Below are 26,819 nucleotides of genomic sequence, written 5' to 3' on the forward strand. Positions count from 1 at the left end.
TGTCTTCAGTAAAAAACAGCAGACAGAGGAGCTGTCCATGGTATGTCCCAGAGATCCATCATGGTCAGGCTCTGCTTGGCCCTTCACACTGAGCTGTGCCAACAGCTGCCAAGGAAGTTGGGATCTTTGGTGGGAAGTTTATTACAAGGAGTAACACTTAAAACACGGACACATGGCTGCCAGAGCACAGATGCTAAGCCTTTAGAACTGATGCCAATCATGAGCCACCGATGGATGGAAACCAGACCCATGAGTAGCTTGGGACCCCTGTGACCTATAGAATCCCTATGATCTATGTCTCTGATGCATCATATCTGACAGCCTGAGCTTCCACACCCCCCAGTCCTGATGAATCAACTGATTGTATCTAACTACAGTGGAATACCAGTCCAGTTTCCCCTACTCCATTTCTTTGGGGTCTTTTGTTTCCTGCCCATTGAATCAGTACGCTGACTTCCATTCCCTGAGAACCACAAATGGTTGAGGTTTAGGGAAGTCACTCTGTATTCTAAAAATGCTGAAAACTTGATCACCTGAAAGACTTGACATCCAATGAATATACTTACACAGCGAGCTGTCACATTCTTACACAGGAGAGGGATCTGATTGGTTAGGCAGAGCTCTGTGACATATGAGACAAAGAGAAAGTAGGTCTATACTGTGAATGTGGTCACTTAGTTTCCAAAAATCACATGGAAAGGGGGCACCTGGATTTGAACCAGGGACCTCTTGATCTGCAGTCAAATGCTCTACCCCTGAGCTATACCCCCACTCGTACCAATGTACCCAGTTAATTAATTTTATTTGTGTGGTGATAAAGTCTGACTATAAAGTTAAATTACAGATCCTCTCAGACCTACTTTCCAGAAGCAGCCAGACCTGACTGGTGAGATGCCTTCCTCAGCTCTGCAGCTTTCCAGGCCCATCCTTGATCAGCACCATCAGCCAAGGAAATGGAGAGGAGCAGGGGGAAATGCAGACCTGAGCCCATTTCACATTGCCATCCTGGGTTAGCTCCTGAGCTGGCCAAGTGCCTTCCACCTGGGCCCCCAGACACTCCTCTCCTCCTTCCCTGAAGACAGAATGGCTGCCTCTCAGAGCCTCTCACAGTACCCTTAACCTGCCCTGTCAGCAGCAACACTGCAGGATCCCTCTCTCCTTTGAGGATGAAGCAAGTGAGCAGTGGGCTCTGGAAGGGAAAGAAGCTCACGTGGGAAATGTTCACCCCACACAGACAGCCCAGTTCTGGGATTTGTCTACTTAGTTCTGACCACATGTTCACCACACAGTCATGGAGGGAGATAATTTATTCCTTTCTGGTTCCTGGACACTGGTTGTCTTTATGGCTGATGTGCCTGGAAACTGTTGAAGAACATTCCTTGCCTTCTCTTTAAGAACCCAACAGAACCAGAGGTATTGATATATGTAGAAAGTGAGGAGACATAATAAGAATGTGTGGGACATGGAGCATATAGGAAGAGACGGGAGGTAGCCATCCATCCACATGATAGGCTGCTCTGTAGCTCCCAGCTCTGCTGAGGACCATAAGTGTAATAAACAGAAAAGACATAGAACTGAGTGTGTGTGATAACTCCATAGGTAAAAACATAAAGAAATAAACTTATGGTAGGGGGCACCTGGATTTGAACCAGGGACCTCTTGATCTGCAGTCAAATGCTCTACCCCTGAGCTATGCCCCCTCCCTGCCAGACATGTTTAATAAGTGCCTTTCACCTTCATAGTCACACTCATCATTCCTTCAATGTATACTTTTTACTTGGTAAGACTAGCCCTGCTGCTTCCATAAAATCAGCCCATAGAGGTCCCTCTCCAGTCCCCAGTGACTCCAACTCTGCCCCTTGTTGTCATGTCAGCACACACACACATACACACACACACACACACACACACACACACACACACACACACACACACACAGAGGAACATCCCAGCCTGTGGGAACAGCATAGCTAGAATCAGAGAGGCATACGCTACTATAAAGGACTTCAGATTTACATGTCTGGTTTCTTCAGTTATACACAAGTCCTCAGTGTGAAGAGACCCTGCCTAACATCTTTGGGGAACTATATGGTACCTGCATATGAAGACATCTCTCCAGCCCATGGATGATCTGAGTGTTGCCCCTGAGTGTTGCTGGGTAGATGGTGAAGATGTCTCTTCAGGACTGAGTGGGTCATTGAGGACCTCTGACAGCAGAGCAGGAGGACACAGAGGGTCAGGAATTCTGAAGCTGTGGCCTCTACCCTGGCCTTCAGATCGATCACCACTCCACACACTCATTGTCATATGCTTATATCAACATATATGGTACAATTCAATTATTTTGAAAACTCATTATTATTGTAAAAGATTATTAAGAAAAAAAACACAACACTTCTCCAAATTCTTTTCTTATTGCTCCTGTCACCCAAAGGGGGCCATGCTTCAAAGGTTTCGCCGTCTCTTCTAGTCTTTCCTGTGCACTTATGTAAAATGCATACAGCATGGCATGTCTGATTTAATCAGGTCTAGACAACAGTAACTAACTGACTTGTAGAAGAGGATTATAATTTTCATGCATCTTCCATTCTCACTTTCCCATTACATTCACCTTTAGTTGGATGACATTCTATGTTTTTACCATGATGACTTGTCAACACTGTGTATGGTGGATGTGTGTCATTCTAAACAAGATGAAGATATCGGGTAGAACTTCTGATTTTCCTGAAGTTAATGGTAGTCTTATGTTTAAACTGTGTCATATTAAATATTAAATATTTACATTTTCCACAAACCTTGAGTTTTCCATGAAATATTTTTCAGAATAATATTCCATGCATGGAAATATTTCTACTGTCTAATGAACATTTCAACTTTCTGTTTTCCAGGAGTGACCTGGGCTCCTGATCCTTGTGTTCTGGTTGTCCCCAAAGGCCTGCTGCATGATCAAGGCCCTGTGACTTCCTTCACCATGACATTCTTCTTTTCTACCATCTCTTCTGTGTGGAAGTGTCTTTTTGCAAGATTTTGAGTTCTTGGATGTTTCTTAACAAAATGACACTCCTTCTTTTGGGAGATGAACCCCTCCTGTAAGAGCAGAATTTAAGTAAAATTTCTAGCCTTTGTATCCTTGATAAGGCATATCATTCTTCCCATTATACTGATAATCAGGACACTTAGAGATTTTTCATAAAATAAAGTGGTGGTTTGAATGAGAACAGCCCCCATAGTTTAACATATTTGAATGTAATCACCAGTTGGTGGACTGTTTAGGAAGGATTAGGAGGTGTGGCCTTGATGGAGATGTGTCACTGGGAGGGGACTTTGTGGTTTCAAAATCCCCTTATCACGTCAGTTATTCTCTGCCTCCTGCTTGCGGATCAGATGTAAACTGTCAGTTAGGGCTCCAGTGCCATGCTTGTCTACCTGCTACCATGCTTCCCACCATGGACTAACTCTGCAATACTGTAAGCAAGCTCCCAAATCAATGCTTTCTTTATAAGTTGCCTTGATCATGGTGTGTCTTCATGGCACTAGAATAGTATATTAACTATACATGTAACACGATAGTAACATAGTAACAGATACTAAATGAGAAGTTGATACCAGGGCCTGGATTATTGCTATAACCGACCTGACCATTCTGCTTGTTGGAGGAATATGGAAGATGTTGAGACTTTGGATTAGAAAGACAGTTGAACACTGTAAGTATGACTTACTGGGTCTTACTAATAGGAGCTTGGAAAACAGTAATGTTCACGGCAATGTCGTTGTGTAGTTGCAGCTCAAATGAGGCAGTGTGGGAGATTTGTCCCCAATGGCATAGTCATGCGTGATCCGGCCCTAGCCCTTGCCTGAACAGAGCAGGAGAGCTGGCCCTTATCATGTGAGCACAAGAGAGCTGTCCCAGCTCCTCATTGATGCCATTTGTGGGAGAACTGGCCCTACCCCCTCAACAAACACTAGGTGGTATAGATTCAGGATAGCTGGTCCTGCTCTCACTTGGGAATAGTGAGAAAACTGGCCTAGGTGGTGAGGTGCAGGTGAGGCAGGGGCATGGGAAAGCTGGCCCAGATGGCATTTGAGTAGGAGAGCTTGCCCTACCCTTTGTCTGGGGCAGCATGGGAGAACTGGCCCCACCCATTGCCAGCTCATACATGCATACAGGAGAGCTGGCTCCTCTACTTCCCTGGACAAAGCAGAGGTGTGGGAGAGCTGGCCTCACCCCTTGACCAGGCAGAGTAGGAGAGCTGACCCATGTAGGCAGAGTTATTCTGTCCTGACCGTATGCTCCCAAATAACTGCAGCCGCTTCCCAAAATACTGACTCAGAGACTTAATATAAATTATAAATGCTTGCCCGATAGCTCAGGCTTGTTACTAGCTAACTCTTACATTTAAATTAACCCATATTTCTTATCTATGTTTTGCCACATGGCTCTTGGCTTGTTACCTCATTTTCTACATGTCCTGCTTCCTTGGTGGCTGGCTGGCATCTCCTCGAACTCTGACCTTCCTTTTCCCATTATTTTCCTAGTTTGATTGTCCAACCTATAATTCCTGCCTGGCTACTAGCCAATCAGCATTTCATACAACCAATTCCAGTGACAAATCTTTACACTGTACAAGAGGATTATTCTACAGCAGACCCAGATAACATTGGTATGGGAAAGATGGTCTTATCTCTTGCCCAAGTGGTACAGGGGTGCTGGCCCCAGAGTCATGGGTTTGGGAGAGTGGGAGAGCTGGCAGGCTGACCAACTCAACTACCATCCAGGCCCAGATTCAAGGCTTTGAGTTGGCTGACAACAACATCTTCCCCATCTAGGAGCTTCCAGAGCACAGGAAGGAGCTGGCCCTGCATATCCGTAGCTTCAGATCCCTACAACTCAGAGCAACTCAGAGCAACAGCAGGTTATGTAAGAGTCTCTACGAGGCTCCAGTATTGACATTGTAGCAGAAGCCAGAGGCCTTGAACTAGCCTCATGACTTATTGCAATGAACTTTGCAAGTAAAGTGTTTGTTTAGGCTGTTTGGACAAAAGGGTAGACTGTGCAACATATTGCAACTTCCAATACCACTATGAAAAACAAATATGGAGATTCCAGAAAGACAGAAGAGCAGAATGGTACGCCCACAGAATGCTGTGTTTGATCAAGGAGCAGGTTGTTGACCAGAGGGATCCACTATATGGTTTGTTTGTTTTTTTTGTTTTGTTTTGGTTTGTCTTCCGTTTCTTTCATTTCTAATTTTTATTTACTTTTTACTTACTTTTGGGGTGGAGTCTACAAAGTTGGAAGGTGATTATGGAAGGAATGGAAAATAAGTGGGATTGGGGTGCATGGTGTGAAATAGTTAAATACTCTTCCCTCCGAGAACTGATTTTCTCCTGAGTAGTCAAGCCCTTCTCATAGAATCTGTGGCAAAAGCAGCCTGTCACAAATCGCTCACACAGTCATCACTTTACTCTGAAATATCCTCCACCTTTGTAAGCTCAACTATATGTTTTTATGCCTTTTGGGTCATCATGACAGCCATTCCACCCATGCTCAAGTATTCCCTCACCGTCTTTCCAGCAGTGAGCACCCTGCAGGGCCTGTGCTTTGGAATCAAACAAGACAACCCAGTGGACATTTGGGTGACATCCTAATGCTGCCAGACTTACAAAAGGAACAATTCACCTTCCTAATCAGAGAGCACTCCTCTGCTGGCATCTCTTCAACACCTGACAGTAGTGAGTTAGTGACTAAAAAGTTCAGAAACCTCGGCTGATGTCCTGTACCTCCTAGAGTCTTTGCCCACAGGTAGTGTTTGAGCATGCTGGCACAGCCTCAGATTCTGACCCTCCCCCACCCCGTCTCAGCCTGCCAGTAGAGTCTTGGAATGCAGAATGAAGTCCATCACTGGATGGGCAGCTCTGGACCACACTGAGACCATTGCTCATTAAGAGAGGACACCAGAGGAAGGTATGTTCTATCCTCATTTCTGCTGCTGTGATAAAATGTCCAGATAAGAGGCAAGTGAGGGAAAGGGTTGGTGTTAGCTCTCAATTTCAGGACACAGTCCCTTATTTCAGGGAAGTCAAGGCAGCAGGGACTTTAAGCTGTTAGTCACATCGCATCTACCATTAACAGCAGAGAAAAATAGGTGCACACATGCTTGTTAGTGCTGAGCACACTTTCTACACTCACACAATCCAGGATCCCTGCCTAGGGAACACTCCTGTGTCTTCATATCAATCCCATGACTTAATCATCAAGACAATTCCCAACTGACAGGAACACAGGCCAATCTGATCTAGACACTGTGTTCTTCATTGAGACTTTATTTCCATGTGATTATACATAGTGTCAAATTGACTATTAAAACTTACTATTCCAGTGAGCATAAGAAAAAAAATATCAATGGGGAAAAACAAGAAGGTAGAGAGGACTCAGCAAAGGTCAGAGGTGAGCTGTGTGCATTGTACTAAGGCAATTTGTGGGTTCCAGCCTTTGGACCAGTGGGTGATTATAGTGTCACTGAGAATGGAACCCACAGAAGTAAATAGGGTATAGAAGCATTGCTTCTAGAAACTTCAGCTAATGAAGACTTTCTACCTTCGTGGGTGGCCTCCCTAAGATGAACCTGGTAAGTCAGTAACCAGAATCTAAAATAAATAAGGGGGCACCTGGATTTGAACCAGGGACCTCTTGATCTGCAGTCAAATGCTCTACCCCTGAGCTATACCCCCACTGGTACCAGTGTACCCAGTTAATAAATTTCATCTGTGTGGTGATAAAGTCTGACTATAAAGTTAAATTACAGATGCTCTCAGACCTACTTTCCAGAAGCAGCCAGACCTGACTGGTGAGATGCCTTCCTCAGCTCTGCAGATTTCCAGGCCCATCCTTGATCAGCACCATCAGCCAAAGAAAAGAGAGGAAAAGGAGGAAATGCAGACCTGAGCCCATTTCACACTGCTGTCCTGGCTTAGCTCCTGAGCTGGCCAAGTGCCTTCCACCTGGGCCCCCAGACACTCCTCTCCTCCTTCCCTGAAGACAGAATGGCTGCCTCTCAGAGCCTCTTACAGTGCCCTAACCTGCCCTGTCAGCAGCAACACTACAGGATCCCTCTCTCCTTGTATAGCAGCTGAGCCTGGCTTTAGCCTTTGAGGATAAAGCAAGTGAGCAGTGGGCTCTGGAGGGGGAAGAAGCTCATGTTGGAAATGTCCACCCTCCACAGACAGCCTGGTTCTGGGATTTGTCTGTTAGGGGAGATTTGTTTGTGTTATATGATCTGAGACTGCCAATGGAATCAGAATTTGGTTGGAGGGCAGAGTCCACACTAAGTTGGCCAGAGTGGACCTAGAGGTTTCTGGCTACAGTGAGACTCTCCTCCAACCAGACCACACCTTCTCCAACAAGGCCACACCTTCTCCAACCAGACCACACCTTCTCCAACAAGGCCACACCTTCTCCAGCAAGGCCACACCTGCTCATAGTGCCATTCCTTTTGGCAGCATTTTCTTTCAAACCTCCACATTCCACTCTCTGGCCCCCCACAGACCTGTAGCAATATATTAATGCAGAAAATGCATTTAGTCCAATTTCCAAAGTCTCCACAGTCTATCACAGTTTCAACAATGTTTAAAAGTCCAAAGTTCAAAGTCTCTTCTGAGATTTATGCTTTCTCTCAACTGTAATCCCTTATAAAATCAGAATTAAAAAAATCATGTACTTTCATAATGGCACAGGATATACATTACTGTTTCAAAACATAGGCAAAGGAGAATACCAAGGAAATACTGGACCAAAGCAAGACCCAAACTTCAAACTTCAAACTCTGTATCTCCATGTCTGATATCAAAATGCTCTTCAGATCTCCAACTCCTTTCAGCTTTGTTGACTGTAATACACTTCTTTTTCTTGGGCTGGTTCCACTCCCTGTTAGCAGCTTTCCTCAGCAGTAATGCCACAGCTCTGGCATCTCCAACTTCACAGGGTCTACAAGACAATCTAGGCTTCAGCTTCACAGCTTCATGCAATGGCCTTTCTAGACTTGATTCAGGGACACCTCTGAACATGCCTGGCTTCAGTGGCTATGCTTAGTCATGGAGGAAGTTCCCATAAGGCTTTTCTTCTTTTTAAAAATTTTATTTATTTAATTAACATTCTTGTCATTTATTTTAGACACTGACCACAGTTTTCCCTTCTTTGTCTCCTCCTGTTCCCTCTCCCCCACTCCCTTCTACCCTGCTCCCCATGCACTCCTCCTCCATCTCCATTCAGGAAGGTGCAGGGCTCCTATGGGCTTGAACAAAGCCTGACAAGTCAAGTTGAGGTAGGACTGAGCTCCTCCCCCTGCATAAAGACTGGGCGAGGTAATCCAGCATGGGGAACTGGTTCCCAAAGCCTGTTCCTAAAGCCAGAACCATGTGGAGGAAGCTGTCAAGTTCTGCTGCTTGCTGTGGATGGAACATGGCCCCCTCATTCAGTTACTAGCTTTCTGTTTTCCATGGTTTCCTTCACTGCCTAAGTTTGGCTGTCCTTGAACTTGCTCTGTAGACCAGGCTGGCCTCAGACTCAGAAATCTGCCTGCTACTACCTTGAGAGTGCTGGGATTAAAGGCATGCACCACCACACCCAGCTCTAAGCTTTTCTTTAATTCCTTTTCACAAGTTTGAAACTTAGCTAGGTGGGACCTTGCACTGAGGTCACCTCACCCTTTATTCCATCTCTAATTATGTTTATCTCCTTGAACACAGGATTTAGCTCTATTCCACTTCCTGGTGCCCCTTTTCTCAATCTGTACTTTTTTATTTTTATTTGCTCAGCTTACTCTTTTTCATTATAAATCTTCATCAGAGTTAACATTAATAACCACACAACAGTGTCTATACTAGGCTGTTTTGAGATTTCCTCTGCTAACAGAATTAATCCAAAACTCTTCACATTAGCCTCAGGCAGACTCTTTGGACAAGGGCAAAAAAGCAGCCACATTCATCACCAAAATTTGACAAGACCAGTCTCTAGGCCACATATTAACATTCTTCTCTTCTGAAACCTCTTGAGTCAGGCCCCCACAGTTCAAATAAGTCTTAGGATCACTGTCTTTCTCCTACTAGTCTGGCCCATTAAGCAGTGCTTAAAGCATTCCACTGCTTTCCAAACACAAATGCCCAAAGTCCATAATACTCCAAATAAAAACATTGTCTAGCCTATCACAGCAACCTACTCCTGGTACCAACTTCTGTTTTATTTAGGGTTTCTACTGTTGCGAAGAGACACCATGACCACAGAAACTCTTATAAAGGGAAACTTTTAATTGGGGTAGCTCAGTTAGAGTTCAGAGGTTCAGTCCATTATCATCATGCTGTGACATGGTGGTTTGCAGGCAAACATGGTGCTGGAGAGGTAGCTGAGAGTTCTTATGTCTTGACTCACAGGTAACAGAAAGTGGTCTGTCTCACTGGGTATGGGCTGAACATATATGAGACCTCAAAGTCCAACTCTACAGTGAGAGACTTCCTCCAACAAGACCACACCTACTCCAACGAGGCTACACCTCCTAATAGTGGCATTCCCTTTAGGGGCAATTTTCTTTCAAACCATTACAGGTATCTTCCCAAAGGATTCTCCATCTGAGAAAAGATATACTTTGCTCATCCGTTTTCATTGCTGCTCTGTTCATACTAGTCAGAAGTTTGGAAGAGCCTCTTTAGATGTCTATCAGCTGATAAATGGATAATAAAAATGTGGTACTTTTATACAATGGAATATTATTCAGTATTTAAGAAAAATATAGTTTTGAAAATCTCAGGAAAATGGGTGGAAATAGAAACAATTATCCTGAGTGAGGTTCAAAAAACTGAAAAGGCAAATATAACATGTCTTCACTTATATGTGGATGTAAGCTTTCAAGAAATTGATCAGTGGACTATAACCCAAATAACCACGGGGTTAGTTACCAGTTAAGGCACCAAAAGGGAGGAAAGGATCTTTAAAAGAATGGAAAATAGAATACAGTCTTAAAGAGATAAAGGGGAAATTGGAATAACAAGATGTAAACAGGGAGGAGGATGAGAGATAAGGGAAGGGAAGGAACATGGGGAGGGACACTAACACTGGTCCTAAAAACTATAGAGAGTCAGCTACTTTAGAAGCTTCCTCAAATATATACCTTTATGAAAGGAATTTAAATACGAGGAAGTAAAACCTCCAGAGCCAGGAATGGGTTATATCTTGTTCAATTGGTGGCCAAAGGGGTCCCATGGAACCCCCTGCAAAAAACATTACCAGATATTCCCAAGACTATTATTGGCTGCTTTCTATAACCTGATGGTACAGACCTCTTGCTGAGAACAAATCATATTTCTTTGCATCATTTTCATTAATTTTTGAGAATTTCATATAACCTAATTGATCATATTCACCTTCAAATCCTGCTTTAAAGCTTCTAACAGATCCTTCCAACATTTATACCCCCAATTTGTCTCCTCCAATTTGTGCTATGCACATGTGTCTGAGTGTGGGGCCATTTACAGGAACATCAGCGATTTACCAGGAGCTATACTCTTAGAGGAAACTATTATCCCTCCCCAGAAACTACAAATTACTTAACACCCAAGGCTTCTCCAGATGAGTGTGGAGGATAAGCTGAATGCAGGTTTCCAGGCATTAGTGCTTCTGTCACATCTGTGAACTAGGACAGGAGGGTGCTGGTCATGAGGAGGAGGTACACAGGTGTGCAGTTGGCTCAGGGCTGGGCCTCACAGGAGAAAGCAGATGATCGCAGAGTACTAGCAAGTACACCTTAGGGAGTGAACATACAGGTTCAGAGATGTACATCAGATATATATAAAGCAGAAGGGGGCATAGCTCAGGGGTAGAGCATTTGACTGCAGATCAAGAGGTCCCCGGTTCAAATCCGGGTGCCCCCTTTTTAGTGTCTCTTTTAGATACAAGAGACCAAATCAGAAGTATTGGTTAACACAGAACTGACTAATGCACTGTGTTCTCCTGTGCTCTGTATTCTGCTCAGGCCTGGTCCCTGTTCTCTTCTCTATAAGAAGCTAGTACAGGACTCAGTGTGAGAACCATCCAGGTCACACTCATGTTGTGACACACTCTGGCCTCCAAGGCTCTGTATGGCTCAGTCAGTGCAGGAAATCAGCATAGAGGAATCCTATGAAGATGAGAGCAGGATTCTTCCTGTCAACTTTCCATAGTTAATCCCTCAGAAAGTCACTCCTGAGCCCCCAGAAAGGACACTCCTTACATGCTGTTCCCCCTAGCCTGTGCTTTGGCTCCTGCTACTTCTGAGGAAAGACTTGGATCCATGAATTTGTCTCCTATTTAGACTAAGACTCTGAGGAATGGCTGACCTCACTTTGTGTCCTCAGCATGGCTGATAGTGAGCAGAACATAGGAAGCTCCATGGGTGTTTATTTAGTGAATAAATAATGAAGGGAAGTAAAGGGCAACCTCCTGATATCTTTGAGTACAGATAAAGTTCTCTTAGGCAAAAGGTTTGGACCACTGAAAATCCAGAACCATCAGCTCTTGTCTTGGCCACTTAAGGAAAATTGAGTGTGAACTCAAGGAAAACACCACAGTCAAGTGTCCTTTTCAGAACCAAAGTTGATGTCTTAGCACACATGAGAGAAAGGACATTGAGATGGCCTGACTAAGGTTGGAGAGAAGGGTAGAGGGCAGACTTTAATAGAAAAAGCTTGCCAGGTCAAGATCGTTATGAGGAACCAGTTGATCGTGAACACGTAGGAAGCCTGGGTGTGGTGCCAAGGTTGAAGAGATGCTAATGAGAGGTTACCTTACCTATAAGTGGGGGTATAGCTCAGGGGTAGAGCATTTGACTGCAGATCAAGAGGTCCCTGGTTCAAATCCAGGTGCCCCCTTGCCTAAATTTGATTTTGGTTATTAATTCACCATATGCACCTTGAGAAGGACCTCAGTAAAGCTAGGAAGTCTCCATTAGTTGAGGTTTATTGAATAAACTCCAGAGCTCCCCACTCTGGGTAGCATAATACGGAATAATTTGATGTCCTATGAGAGGATGACTTAGCCTCTTAACAGAACCCTAACCCAAGGGCCCAAACACTCATGACTCTGAATTCACACTCTATCCCCATTACTCGATGACCAGAAACAGAAAATGATGGAAGGACAAATACAAGAAAATTTACCATCAAGGGAGATACGGCTTCTATCAGATTTGATAAGTACTAGGCACAATGGATGAAAAGTAAACTCAGTAGCAAATGTCAAAAAAATCTAAGACCAAAGGGAAGATCTTAAAAACCTGGGCTACAAGGAGCAGGTGATGCTTACAGGACAAGAAATCACCATGGCAGTAACCTGTCAACGGCACTCCTTGACACTAGGAGACAATAAAAAACATGGTTGGGCAGAGCTCCAGCACACCTCTGACCAACAACTCGAAGGGAGGTATCCCTGCCCGGAACTGGATGTTTTATTTGGCAATCTATAGCTTCTCAGATTGCCCCTGTGTGGGGCAATTCCAATTAAACTCTGGTGTCTCAGAGGCCCCCAGGACAATACAGGCTATTGCCATTGCTCTCAGACACTCACCAGAACTTGCTGACAGAACCCTATTGCTGAAGACACCACACAAACTAGTCACAGCACATGGGGGACCAAGTGGTACTGCCCAGGAAGTTTCCTCTCTGTTGGCTAGCTTTGGTCCAGCTGGAAAGTGCTTTGCAAAGTCATCAACAGTCTTACCCAGCTGTGGGCTCTGTGAACTGCAATAGTGACCTGCAAGGCAGTTTATTGGGGTAACCACTCCCTCTCTGTGTGATTCAAGGCCTGCTCCACAGAAGGAAATAGATGTTTACTATGGCAAATCTAAGAACACATGGCAGGTAGGGTAAGGTAGGCCAGATGCAAATATCCTTGATCCTCACTTGAGAACTCCTAAATCAGATTCTCTGGAAACAGGACCTGAGGATGACCTTGGTGTCAAAGACATTATGGGGATGATTCAGACTCACAGCTATTAATTCTATATAAGTATTTCCACGATATAGATCGAAAATATTGGATAAATCAGGCCCAAACACGACAAACCGCATAATGACCAAGCCGTATCCGAGTCCACATTTGTGATGCAGGGCCTATTGTATCAGCCTTCTGGAGCAGGGATGGAGCAGCCCCCATTGTCTCTCCTCTTCCTCCCTCTTGGTCTCCATTTGCTGAATCCCTTGATGTATCAGAAGAAGATAAACCTGAAGAACTGATTGAGTCCTCAGAACTGTGGTGAAGTGAGAACCAGAGAGTCTACGGTCTCAGGAGCAGACATGGACACTGGTGTGCTGAGCAGCGGACAGCGTTGAGTGGGGGTTGCCTGACATGTAGGCAATGGCTCTGCCAGTGATTTTTTCTCTTGTACCTGTGTAGACTCTCCTCATTACTATATCCCTGCACTGCCTCAGCCAAGGACAAAATATGCTCTGTGACTTCTCATCTCCAGTGCCCTAGGGAACCAGACTCAGACTCACCACTAATGAAAAGTAGTATTAAAGAAAGATGGGAGCACTGTAGACTCCCAACACTGGTGTTGGTGATGGTGATGGTGATGGTGATGGTGATGGGGTGTGTGTGTGTGTGTGTGTGTGTGTGTGTGTGTGTGTGTGTGTGTGTGTGTCTGCTGTGTATGTTTCTACATGAGGGCACGTGTGTTATGGAGCATGTGACAAGGTCAGAGGAAACCCTGAGGTGTCACACCTCACCTTCGGTTTTATTTGAAGCAGAGTCCCTCTATTGTTGAAATTGGGATGCACAATCCAGGCTAATAGACCATGACCTTCAAGAAAGAATCTCCTGCCTCAGGCTCCCATCTTTCCTTAGGAGTGCTTAGATTTCAAACATGTGCCTCCACATCAGGCTTTTTCATATGGGTTATATGATTATGGGCATATATCCAAACTGAGATTCTCATGCTTGTGCAGCAAGTGATAAAGCCTCCTGAGCCATCTCACTAGACAGCATTGGGATAATCTGATTATTGTTTTATGCAATCTTAGTCACTTGGCAGAAATAACTGAGGCTGCTGCACAGTGCTGGTGTCTCCTGTGTCTTCAGCAAAGACTGGAGGCTGTGGAGCTGTCCGTGGTAAGCCTTGGCATACCAGAGCTCTCAAGCTCTGCTGTCCATACACATGGCACTGTAGCAAATGCTGTCTCTAAAAAATTCAAATCTTTTGTGGAGTGAAACTTAAATGCTGAAGTATGGCTGCCACAGCACAGATCCTGACCAGTTAGAAGAGGTGCCAGTCAACAGCCACCACTGAATGACCACCAGGCCAAAATGCAGCCTAGAATCCAGGAGACTGTGTGCTTCACCCCACAGCCTGGGATCCCCAATCCCCAGCTCTGGAGAATCAACTGGAGTTCTCTAGTGTAGGCAGAAGGCAGCACACTCCTGAACCCCTATGTTTAGAGTCATTTCCCACTGCCCACTTGCTGTGCCGGCTTCCACAGATGGTTTGAGAACCAGATACTGGTTCTTTCTACTGAAACCACCATGGACTAGGATTAGAGAGCTCATTCTGTTTTGCAAATATAAATGAAGACTTGGTCACCTGAAAATGTGTGACCCAAGGTACACACTCAGCCAGCTGGCAGACATCTTACACTGCTCAGCAAGCAGATGTGACACATCCCTGCCCTCTGTGGGGTGAATCCCAAACATCTGAGTTCTCTCCCTACACTCTGTGAGAAGTAGAGGGGAGCCTGGTAGGCTACAGTGACCAGGATGAGGGAGAAGGTCGTCTTTGTTCTGGTTTCTGAGGCTATAAGTAGAGTCATTTTGTCACATATCCCTGGGGACTTCTAATCCTTGGATAGAGGATTTGTAGGTTGAGAAGAAAACAGAAACTAGCTCCCTGCAACACCAGTGAAAACCGGAGACACAAGCCCACCCTGCACCGATTTGGAACAGGTAAGTCCCCATCTCTGGACTGGGCAGACCAGGTCTGTAGTCTCTAGGCCCCCGAAAGGGCACATTCTGTGCCCCTCCCCCAAGCCATTGGAGTCCCAGGGACCAGCCAGCTGCCTCTTCCCCCAAGCTTCCCCAGCTGTTTCTTGCCAAGAAAACAGCCCCCTGTGACACCAGTGAAAACCAGAGACATAAGCCCAAACTGCACTGATTGGGAACAGAAAACAGAACCACCCTGCACCAATTGGGAATAGCTGCTCCCTGAGACAGAGCCCACTGGTGCCCATTGGACTAAGATCTGCTCCCTGAGACACAAATCTATCAGCACTGATTGGACCAAGGACCCAGATTAGGCCAAGAGCTCCCATTAGACCAAGAGTACCAATCAGACCAAAAGAGGCTCCCTCAGACACAGACATCACTTGCACAAAGTGGAGGAAGAGATGGGTAGACACCAGTGTAAAAATACAGTCAACAATATAAAGACCAACATGGTACCATCAGAACCTAGTGGTGCTACAGCAGCAAGACCTGAACATCCCAAAGCAGAAGAAGCAGAAGAAATAGACCTTAAAATTGACTTTAACAAGATGATAAAGGCCTTTAAAGAGGAAATGAAAACTACCTTAAAGAATTCAAAAAGACAAAAAAATTGTAAGAAATCAATAAATCCCTTAAAGAAAGCCAAGAAAAAGCAATTGAACAGGTGAATGAAACAGTCCAAGATTTGAAAACTGAAATAGAGGCAATAAAGAAGACACAAATGTAGCTGAAGTTTTCCTGTGTCCTGGCCTGTGGGCAGTTGGGACAAATCTCTCCCACTTGCATTCCCCCAAGTAATCACACAGAGACTTATATTATTTATAAACTGTATGGCTGTGGCAGGCTTCTTGCTGTCTGTTCTTATATCTTAAATTAACCCATTTCTATAAATCCATACCTTGCCATGTGGCTCGTGGCTTACCGGTATCTTACATCATGCTTCTCATGGCATCTGGCAGCGTCTTGCTGCCTCAGCCTTTCATCTCCCAGAATTCTCCTCTCTCTTTATCCCACCTACACTATACTTCCTGCCTGGCTACTGGCCAATCATCATTTTATTTATCAATCAATCAGAGCAATACATTCACAGCATCCCCAGCACAGAAACTGAGGGAAGACTGGAAATGGAAAATCTGAGTAAATGAATAGCAACTACAGATGCAAGCATAACCAACAGAATGCAAGAGATGGAAGGAGAATCTCTGGCGTTGAAGATACAGTAGAGGAAATAGATTCATCAGTCAAAGAAAACACTAAAGTCAAAAAAGTCATAACACAAAATGTCCAGGAAATCTGGGACACCATGAAAAGACCAAACCTAAGAATAATAGGGATAGAAGAAGGAGGAGAATACCAACTCAAAGGCACAGAAAATATATTCAACAAAATCATAAAAGAAAACTTTCCCAACTTAAAGAAGGAAATGCCTATGAAGGTACAAGAAGCTTACATAACACCAAATAGACTGGATTTAAAAAAAGACCCCTTGCCACATAATAATCAAACTACTAAACATACAGAATAAAGAAAAAATATTAAGAGCTGCAAAGGAAAAAGGCCAAGTAACATATAAAGGCAGACCCATCAGAATAACACCTGACTTCTCAATGGAGACTATGAAAGCCAGAAGGTCCTGGACAGACATTATGCAGACACTAAGAGACCATGGATGCCAACCCAGACTATTATATCCAGCAAAACTCTCAATCGCCACAGATGGAGTAATCAAAATATTTCATGATAAAACCAGATTTAAACAATATCTATCCACAAATCCAGCCCTACAGAAAGCACTAGAAGGAAAAATGCAACCTAAAGAAGTTAGGTACACCCATGAAAATACAGATAATCCCACACCAACAAATACCAAAGAAGAGAAACACACAACACTACTAACAAAAAATAACAGGAATTAACAATCACTGGTCATTATTATCCATTAATATCAATGGTCTCAATTCGACTATCAAAAGACACAGGCTGACAGAATGGATAAAAAAAAAACCAGGATCCATCCTTCTGCTGCATACAAGAAACACACCTCAACTTTGAAGACAGATACTACCTCAGAATAAAAGGCCGGGAAAAAGACTTTCTGATCAAATGGACTTAAGAAGCAAGCTGGTGAAGCTATCCTAATATCTAATAAAATAGACTTCAAACTAAAATAAATAAAAAGAGATTGGGAAGGATATTACATACTTATCACAGGGAAAATCCACCAAGATGAAGTCTCAATTCTGAACATTTATGCCCCAAATACAAGGACACCCACATTTGTAAAAGAAACATTGCTAAAGCTTAAATCGTATATCAAACCCCACACACTGTAGTGGGAGATTTCAACACACCACCCTCCCCACTGGATAGATCTCCCAGAGTGAAACTTAATAAAGAAATAAGGGACCTAACAGAAGTTATGACTCAAATGGACTTAATAGATATTCCACCTACAGAACATTCCACCCTAACACAAGAGAATATACCTCCTTCTCAGCACACCAATGGAACCTTATCTAAAATCAACCACATGCTCGGTCACAAAGCAAATCTCAACAGATACAATGAAATTGGAATAACCTCCTGTATTTTATTGGTCCACCATGGCTTAGTTAGATTTCAACAACAACAAAATTTACAGAAAACCTACAATCTCATGGAACTGAACAATGACCAAATGAATGACCATTGGTGAATGGGTCAAGGAAGAAATAAAGAAATAAAAGATTTCCTAGAATTCAATGAAAATGAAAGTACAACATACCCAAACTTATCAGATACTATGAAAGCAGTGCTAAGAAGAAAATACATAGCACTAAATACCCACATAAAGAAGATGCAGAAATCTCACACTAGTGACTTAACAGCACAATGGAAAGCTCTAGAACAAAAAGAAGCAAACTCACCCAGGAGGAATCAATGCCAGGAAATAATCAAATTGAGGGCTGAAATCAATGAAATAAAAACAAAGAGAACAATACAAAGAATCAATACAACAAAGAGTTGGTTCTTTGAAAAAAATCAACAAGAGAGACAAACCCTTATCCAAATTAACCAAAAGGCAGAGAGAAAGCATTCAAATCAACAAAATCAGAAATGAAAAGGGAGACATAACAACAGACAATGAGGAAATCCAGAGAATTATCAGGTCATACTTCAAAAATCTGTACTCCACAAAATTGGAAAATCTGAAAGAAATGGACAGTTTTCTGGATAGGTACCACATACCAAAGTTAAATCAAGTCCAGATAAACAATTTAAATAGATCAATAATCCCTAAGGAAATAGAAATAGTCATTAAAAGTCTCCCAACCAAAAAAGCCCAGGATCAGATCGTTTCAGCACAGAATTCTATCGGGTTTTCAAAGAAGAGCTTATTCCAATACTCTTCAAATTGTTCCATGTAGCTTGAGTTTTCCTGCCTGGCCCACAGTCAGGACAAATCTCTATCACCTGCCAGTCCCACAGCCTCTCAGACCCGACCAAGTAAACACAGAGACTTATATTGCTTACAAACTGTATGGCCGTGGCAGGCTTCTTGCTAACTGTTCTTACAGCTCAAATTAATCCATCTCTATAAATCTATACCTTGCCACATGGCTCGTGGCTTACCGGCATCTTTACACGCTGTTTCTCATCATGGCGGCTGGCAGTGTCTCTCTGACTCAGCCTTCCACTTCCCAGCTTTATTCTCCTTCTTGTCCTGCCTACACTTCCTGCCTAGCCAATGGCCAATCAGTGTTTTATTTATTGACTAATTAGCAACACATTTGCCATACAGAATAGTTCCACACAATAGAAACAGAAGAAACATTACCAAACTCTTTTTATGAGGCTACAGTTACCCTGATACCCAAACCATACAAAGATGCAACAAAGAAAGAGAATTACAGACCAATCTCTCTCATGAACATTGATGCAAAAATACTCAATAAAATATTGGCAAACCAAATCCAAGAACAAATCAAAAAATTATCCACCATGATCAAGTAGGCTTCATCCCAGGGATGCAAGGATGGTTCAACATACAAAAATCTGTCAGTGTAATACACCATATAAACAAACTGAAAGAAAAAAAAAACCAAATGATCATCTCATTAGCTGCTGAAAAGGCATTTAACAAAATTCAACATCCCTTCATGATAAAGGTCCTAGAGAGATCAGGAATACAAGGAACATACCTAAACATAATAAAGGCAATTTACAGCAAGCCAAAAGCCAACATCAAATTAAATGGAGAGAAACTCAAAGCGATTCCACTAAAATCAGGAACAAGACAAGGCTGTCTGCTCTCCCCATATTTATTCAATATAGTACTTGAAGTTCTAGCTAGAGCAATAAGACAACAAAAGGAGATCAAAGGGATAGAAATTGGAAAGGAAGAAGACAAACTTTCACTATTTGCAGGTGATATGATAGTGTACATAAGTGACCCCAAAAATCCTACCAGGGAACTCCTACAGCTGATAAACTCCTTCAGTAATGTGGCAGAATACAAGATTAACTCAAAAAAATCAGTAGCCTTCCTATATACAAATGATAAATAGGCCGGGCGGTGGTGGTGCACGCCTTTAATCCCAGCACTTGGGAGGCAGAGCCAGGTGGATCTCTGTGAGTTCGAGGCCAGCCTGGGCTACCAAGTGAGTTCCAGGAGAGGCGCAAAGCTACACAGAGAAACCATGTCTCAAAAACAAAACAAAACAAAACAAAACGAAAAACAAATGATAAATAGGCTGAGAAAGAAATCAGAGAAACATCACCCTTTACAATAGCCACAAATAATATAAAATACCTTGGGTTAACTCTAACTAAGCAAGTGAAGGACCTGTATGACAAGAACTTTAAGTCTCTGAAGAAAGAGATTGAAGAAGATATCAGAAAATGGAAAGATCTCCCATGCTCATGGATAGGTAAGATTATCATAATAAAAATGGTAATCTTACCAAAAGCAATCTACAGATTCAATGCAATCCCCATCAAAATCCCAACACAGACCTGGAAAGAACAATACTCTCCTTCATATGGAAAAAACAAACAAACAGGATATCTAAAAGAATTCTATACAATAAAGCAACCTCTGGAAGCATCATGGTCCCTGACTTAAAGCTCTACTATAAAGCTACAGTAATAAAAACAGCTTGGTACTGGCATAAAATCCGACATATGGACCAATGGAATCCAGTTGAAGACCTTGACATTAATCCACACACATATGAACACCTAATTTTTGACAAAGAAGCCAAAATTGTACAATGGAAAAAAAGAAAGCGTCTTCAACAAATGGTGCTGGTATAACTGAATGTTAACACATAGAAGATTGCAAATAGACCTATATCTGTCACCATGCACAAAACTTAAGTCCAAGTGGATCAAAGACCTCAACATAAATCCAGTTACTCTAAACCTGATAGAAGAGAAAGTAGGAAGTAGTCTTGAACGCATTGGCACTGGAGATCACTTCCTAAATATAACACCAGTAGCACAGACACTGAGAGCAACAATTAATCAATGGGGCCTCTTGAAACTGAATAGCTTTTGTAGGGCAAAGGACATGGTTAATAAGACAAAACAAAAGCCTACAGAATGGGAAAAGATCTTCACCAACCCCACATCTGACAGAGGGCTGATCTCCAGAATATATAAAGAACTCAAAAAACTAGACACCAAAATACCTACCAGTTCAATTAAAAAAAATGGGCTAGAGCTAAACAGAGAATTCTCAAAGGAAGAACCTCAAATGTCTGAAAATCATTTAAGAAATTGCTCAACATCCTTAGTCATCAGGGAAATGCAAATCAAAATGACTCTGAGATACCATCTTATACCTGTTAGAATGGCTAAGATCAAAAACACTGAAGACAGCTTATGTTGGAGGGTATGTGGAGCAAGGGGAACACTCCTACACTGTTGATGGGAATACAAACTTGTACAGCCACTTTAGAAGTCAGTATGGTGGTTTCTCAGAAAATTGGGATTCAATCTTCCTCAAGACCCAGCTATACCACTCTTGGGCCAATACCCAAGGAACGCTCAATAATCATACCATAAGGACATGTGCTCAACTATGTTCATAGCAGCATTATTTGTAATAGCCAGAACCTGGAAACAACCTAGATGCCCCTCAACTGAAGAATAGATAAAGAAAATGTGGTACATATACACAACGGAGTACTGCTCAGCAAAGAAAAACAATAACATCATGAAATCTGCAGGCAAATGGACGGAACTAGAAAATATCATCCTGAGTGAGGTAACCCAGACTCAGAAGGACAAACTTGATATGTACTCACTAACAAGTGGACTCTAGATATAAAGCAAAGGATAACGAGACTGCAACCCACAGCTCCAGGGAAGCTAGCTAGTAAGGAGGACCTTAGAAAGGACACATGGATTGCCCAGTGATAAAGAAATGGATGAAATCTACATGAGCAAACTGGGGGTGGGAGGGTAATGGAGGGCAAGGGACAGGGGATGAGAGCTTAGGGGAGCAGGAGGTTTGAGCTGGAATGGGAACAGAGTGGAAGAGCAAAGAAAGAGATACCATGATAAATGAAGATACCATGGGAATAGGGAGAAGCAGAGTGCTAGGGAGGTTCCCAGGAACCCACAAGAATGACTCCACCATTGACTACTGGCAATAGTCGAGAGGGTGCCTCAGCAGGCATACTCTGGTGATCAGATGGCTGAATACCCTAACCGTCATCATAGAACCCTCATCCAGTGACTGATGGAAGCAGATGCAGAGATCCCACAGCCGGGTCCCAGGCCGAGCTCCAGGAGTCCAATCCATGAGAGAGAAGAGGGATTCTATTAGAAAGGGATAGGGAGACCATGACTGGAAAAAGTACAGAGACAACTAGCCAAACTAGTGGAAATGCATAAACTGTGGACCAATAGCTGAGGATCCCCCATGGTACTGGACTAGTTCCTCTGGATAAGTGGGACAGTTGTTTAGCTTGAACTGTATAGGGGCCCCCAGGCAGTGGGATCAGGACCTGTCCCTAGTGCATGAGCTGGCTTTTTGGAGCCTAGTGCCTATGGTGAGACACTTTGTGCAGCCTTGGTGTAGGGAGGAGGGGATTGGACCTGGCTCAACTGAATATACCAGGCTCTGCTGAATCCCCATGGGAGACCTTGCCTTGGAGGAGGTGGGAATGGGGGGTGCGTTGGGAGGGAAGGCTGGGGAGTGGGAGGAGGGAGGGAAGGGGAATCTGTGGTTGGTATGTAAAATGAATAGAAAATCTTTTATTAAAAAAAGAAAGGAAAAAAGAAATGAATGTAGGAGAAATGTCCACCAAGAAGAGACAAAACTGAAGGAAGGAAAAGGGAGACAGGACTCAAGGGCTGGATGCTGGAGCCAGGGCTCAATGCTTACAAAGACATGTTGCTCTTGCAGAAGACCCAGGTGTGATTCCTGGCACCCAACTTGACAGCTAACAACCGTGTCTAACTCCAGCTCCAGGAGGTCTGACATGCTCTCTGTGCTGCTTGGGCACCAGGCAGCCATGTGTAGTACAGACACACACACAGGAAAAACAGCCATATACACAAAATTAAGAAAAAACTGAAGGACACGTTGGTGCTGCACAGTGTGGGACACACTGACCCGCTGACTCTGCATCAGAACTCCTGGACAGCCTCTGATTCAGGACATCCCTCCACAGTGCAAGGTTATGGAGCCATTAATGAAGAACTTCTGAAACAGACACAGGTCATTAACCATCGATGGGACCTCATTTATGATTGATACCTGATGTCCCCAAAGACACCGACAGCGCCCTAGGAGGGACAGTGTTGGAGGTGACTAGTGAGAAGAACACTAATGAGGGATGCCAATTTTAGGCTTTCAAATGAAGGAAAACAGCAGTTGGAAGCACCTGGGTTTGAACTCAGAACCTTAGCCTGTAGTCAAACATTCTATTATGGGTTGTACTCCCATGGATTGAGAGAGTATTCTCGGTATTTCACCTTGTTTGCCATGCCTGTGCATCCCATAGTATTATTAAAGCACACTCTGTCCCCCAGAGTCCTCTCATTTATCTTAAAAGTTCTTTTCCACCAGGAATCATAATGTGAATTCCTATAATAAGCCAGAGACTCTGCCGTCTCCTCGGTCAGTATCTCATGGGTGTGGGAATCATGCTTGTCAACAGAGCTCCCACAGGAAAACATTTCCCACAGGAAAATAATAAAGGTCCAAATAATTTCATCCCATTTTTTAAAAGCCATGGTCACAATGCAGCTCAGTTGTTGGTGCATTTCTGGACACACAGGGCTTTTGTGGGACAATCTTCATTTTTGTGGATGCTCTTTCCCATCTAAGAGAATTTCCTATGTATCACTTTAACCAAATCAGTCCTCACAAATGGGATTGAAGCCACACAGCCAAGGATTCTGTAACTGGAAGATTCTGGGTTCTCTTCCTACTTTGCACTGATTTAGTCAAGGCATCCTGCCATGGAGAGACATCAGCTTCACTTTCCCAACTATCTGCCATTGCCTCTGAATTCTCTTCATAACCAGTCAGTTCTCATGGGAAGCCAAACACTTCTCATAGAATCAGTGGCAAAAGTAGCCTGTCATAAATCGTTCACACAGATATTTACTCTGAAAAATCCTCCACCTCTGTAAGCTCAAATATATATATTTGTTTGTTTTTTTTGTTTTTGTTTTTGTTTTTTGTTTTTTTTGAGACAGGGTTTCTCTGTGTAGCTTTGGTGCCTGTCCTGGATCTCCTTCTGTAGACCAGGCTGGCCTTGAACTCACAGAGATCTGCCTGGCTCTGCCTCCTAAGTGCTGGGAATAAAGAGGTGCACAACCACCGCCAAGCTAAAGTATATATTTTAATGCCTTTTGGGTCATCTGGACAGCCATTCCACCCATGCTCAAGTATTCCCTCACCATCTTTCCAGCAGTGAGCACCCTGCAGGGCCTGTGCTTTGGAATCAAACAAGACAACCCAGTGGACATTTGGGTGACATCCTAATGCTGCCAGACTTACAAAAGGAACAATTCACCTTCCTAATCAGAGAGCACTCCTCTGCTGGCATCTCTTCAACACCTGACAGTAGTGAGTTAGTGACTAAAAACTTCAGAAACCTCTGCTGATGTCCTGTACCTCCTAGAGTCTTTGCCCACAGGTAGTGTTTGTGCATGCTGGCACAGCCTCAGATTCGGACCCTCCCCCACCCCATCTCAGCCTGCCAGTAGAGTCTTGGAATGCAGAATGCAGTCCATCACTGGATGGGCAGCTCTGGACCACACTGAGACCATTGCTCATTAAGAGGAGACACTGGAGGAGGGTATGTTCTATCCTCATTTCTGCTGCTGTGATAAAATGTCCAGGCAAGAGGCACGTGAGGGGCTGGAGAGATGGCTCAGAGGTTAAGAGCACTGGCTCTTCTTCCTGAGGTCCTGAGTTCAATTCCCAGCAACCACATGGTGGCTCACAACCATCAATAATGAGATCTGGTGCCCTCTTCTGGCCTGCAGATGTACACGCAGGCAGAACATTGTATACATAATAAATAAATAAATCTTAAAAAAAAAAAAAAGAGGCACGTGAGGGAAAGGGTTTGTGTTAGCTCTCAATTTCAGGACACAGTCCCTCATTTCAGGGAAGTCGAGGCAGCAGGGACTTTAAGCTGTTAGTCACATCACATATACCATTAACAGCAGAGAAAAATAGGTGCACGCATGCTTGTTAGTGCTGAGCACACTTTCTACACTCACACAATCCAGGATCCCTGCTATGAATATCGCTCTATATAAATAAAACACTGATTGGCGAGTGGCCAGGCAGGAAGTATAGGCGGGACAAGGAGAGAGGAGAATTCTGGGAAGTGGAAGGCTGAGGAAGAGAGACCTGTCAGCCACCGCCATGACAAGCAAGATGTAAGGTACCTGTAAGCCACGAGCCATGTGGCAACTTATAGATTAATAGAAATGGATTAATTCAAGATAGAAAAAGTAGATAACAAGAAGCCTGCCATGGTCATACAGTTTATAAGTAATATAAGCGTCTGAGTGATTATTTTATATGTGGGTTGTGGGACTGTGGGGTTTGGTGGGACCTGGAGAGAAGCTCTCCAGCTACAGATCCCTGCCTAGGGAACAGTGCTGTGTCTTCATACATCAATTGACTTAATCATCAAGACAATCTCCAACTGACAGGAACACAGGCCAACCTGATCTAGACACTGTGTTCTTCATTGAGACTTTATTTCCATGTGATTATACACTGCATCACATTGACTATTAAAACTTACTGTCCCTGTAAGGATGAGGGAAAGAATACAGATGGGGAAAAACAAGAAGGTAGAAAGGACTCAGCAAAGGTCAGAGGTGAGCTGTGTGCATTGTACTAAGGCAATTTGTGGGTTCCAGCCTTTGGACCAGTGGGTGATTATAATGTCACTGAGAATGGAACCCATAGAAGTAAATGGGGATAGAAGCATTGCTTCTAGAAACTGCAGCTAATTAAGACTTTCTAACTCCATGGGTTGCCTCCCTAAGATGAACCTGGTAAGTCAGTAACCAGAATCTAAAATAAATAAGGGGGCACCTGGATTTGAACCAGGGACCTCTTGATCTGCAGTCAAATGCTCTACCCCTGAGCTATACCCCCTCTGGTACCAGTGTGCCCAGTTAATAAATTTCATCTGTGTGGTGATAAAGTCTGACTATAAAGTTAAATTACAGATGCTCTCAGACCTACTTTCCAGAAGCAGCCAGACCTGACTGGTGAGATGCCTTCCTCATCTCTGCAGCTTTCCAGGCCCATCCTTGATCAGCACCATCAGCCAAGGAAATGGAGAGGAGCAGGAGGAAATGCAGACCTGAGCCCATTTCACACTGTTGTCCTGGGTTAGCTCCTGAACTGGCCAAGTGCCTTCCACCTGGGCCCCCAGACACTCCTCTCCTCCTTCCCTGAAGACAGAATGGCTGCCTCTCAGAGCTTCCATGACGGGTAAGGTGACCTGCTGACATCCCACAAAAGCTAAGTCAGAGAAAATCAAAATGTCTCTGAGATACCACCTTACACCTGTCAGAATGGCTATGACCAAAAACACTAATGACAGTCAATGTTGGAGAGGATGTGGAGCAAAGGGAATAATCCTCCACTGTTGGTGGGAATGCAAGCTTGTACAACCACTGTGGAAATCAGTATGGTGGTTTCTCAGAAAATTAGGAATCAAACTACCTCAAGACCCAGCCATACCAGTCTTGGCCATATACCCAAGAAAAGCTGATTCATACCACAAAGATACATGCTCAACTATGTTCGTAGCAGCACTATTTGTAAGAGCCAGAACCTGGAAACAACCTAGATGCCCATCAACTGAAGAATGGATTAAGAAAATGTGGGACAAATACACAATGGAGTACTACTCAGCAGAGAAAAACAATGACGGCATGAAATTTGCAGGCAAATGGACAGAACTAGAAAATATTATCCTGAGTGAGGTAACCCAAACCCAGAAGAACAAACATGGTATGTACTCACTCATAAGTGGATTCTAGATATAAAATAAAAAACAATCAGACTGTAGAAGTTTTAGACTTGAAGAGATTTAAAGAAGCAGGCATTTCATATGGTATACATTCACCCTGTGTGAAGCAGATGTTAAATTCATGGCAACTCAGAACAGAATTATTCCATAAGACTGAAAAGATTTAGCTACAGCAACATTGGAAGCTGGCCATCAGTTACAATGGAAAACATGGTGGAAAGAGGAAGCTAGGATCATAGAACAATGAATGAGGTAGGGCTAGAGGTATGGAAACTTCCCAAGACCAGCTTCTCAATAAAGGTAAGTAT

At 43.5% G+C, this 26,819-nt stretch overlaps 6 non-coding genes across 6 annotated transcripts; 2 read left to right on the plus strand and 4 right to left on the minus strand.

Annotated features, from left to right (window-relative positions):
- Positions 1 to 698: 698 nt before the first annotated feature.
- On the minus strand, positions 699 to 770 carry Trnac-gca (transfer RNA cysteine (anticodon GCA)). Its single transcript has one exon. It is a non-coding gene; the product is annotated as a tRNA-Cys (tRNA).
- Positions 771 to 1,628: 858 nt separating this feature from the next.
- On the minus strand, positions 1,629 to 1,700 carry Trnac-gca (transfer RNA cysteine (anticodon GCA)). Its single transcript has one exon. It is a non-coding gene; the product is annotated as a tRNA-Cys (tRNA).
- Positions 1,701 to 6,660: 4,960 nt separating this feature from the next.
- Positions 6,661 to 6,732, minus strand: Trnac-gca (transfer RNA cysteine (anticodon GCA)). Its single transcript has one exon. It is a non-coding gene; the product is annotated as a tRNA-Cys (tRNA).
- Positions 6,733 to 10,848: 4,116 nt separating this feature from the next.
- Positions 10,849 to 10,920, plus strand: Trnac-gca (transfer RNA cysteine (anticodon GCA)). Its single transcript has one exon. It is a non-coding gene; the product is annotated as a tRNA-Cys (tRNA).
- A 903-nt stretch (positions 10,921 to 11,823) lies between these two features.
- Trnac-gca (transfer RNA cysteine (anticodon GCA)) lies at positions 11,824 to 11,895 on the plus strand. The gene has a single exon. It is a non-coding gene; the product is annotated as a tRNA-Cys (tRNA).
- Positions 11,896 to 25,553: 13,658 nt separating this feature from the next.
- Trnac-gca (transfer RNA cysteine (anticodon GCA)) lies at positions 25,554 to 25,625 on the minus strand. Its single transcript has one exon. It is a non-coding gene; the product is annotated as a tRNA-Cys (tRNA).
- Between the last annotated feature and the right edge of the window lie 1,194 nt (positions 25,626 to 26,819).

Source organism: Peromyscus eremicus, chromosome 3 (assembly GCF_949786415.1).
Source record: "Peromyscus eremicus chromosome 3, PerEre_H2_v1, whole genome shotgun sequence".
In the NCBI taxonomy this organism is placed as follows: domain Eukaryota; kingdom Metazoa; phylum Chordata; class Mammalia; order Rodentia; family Cricetidae; genus Peromyscus; species Peromyscus eremicus.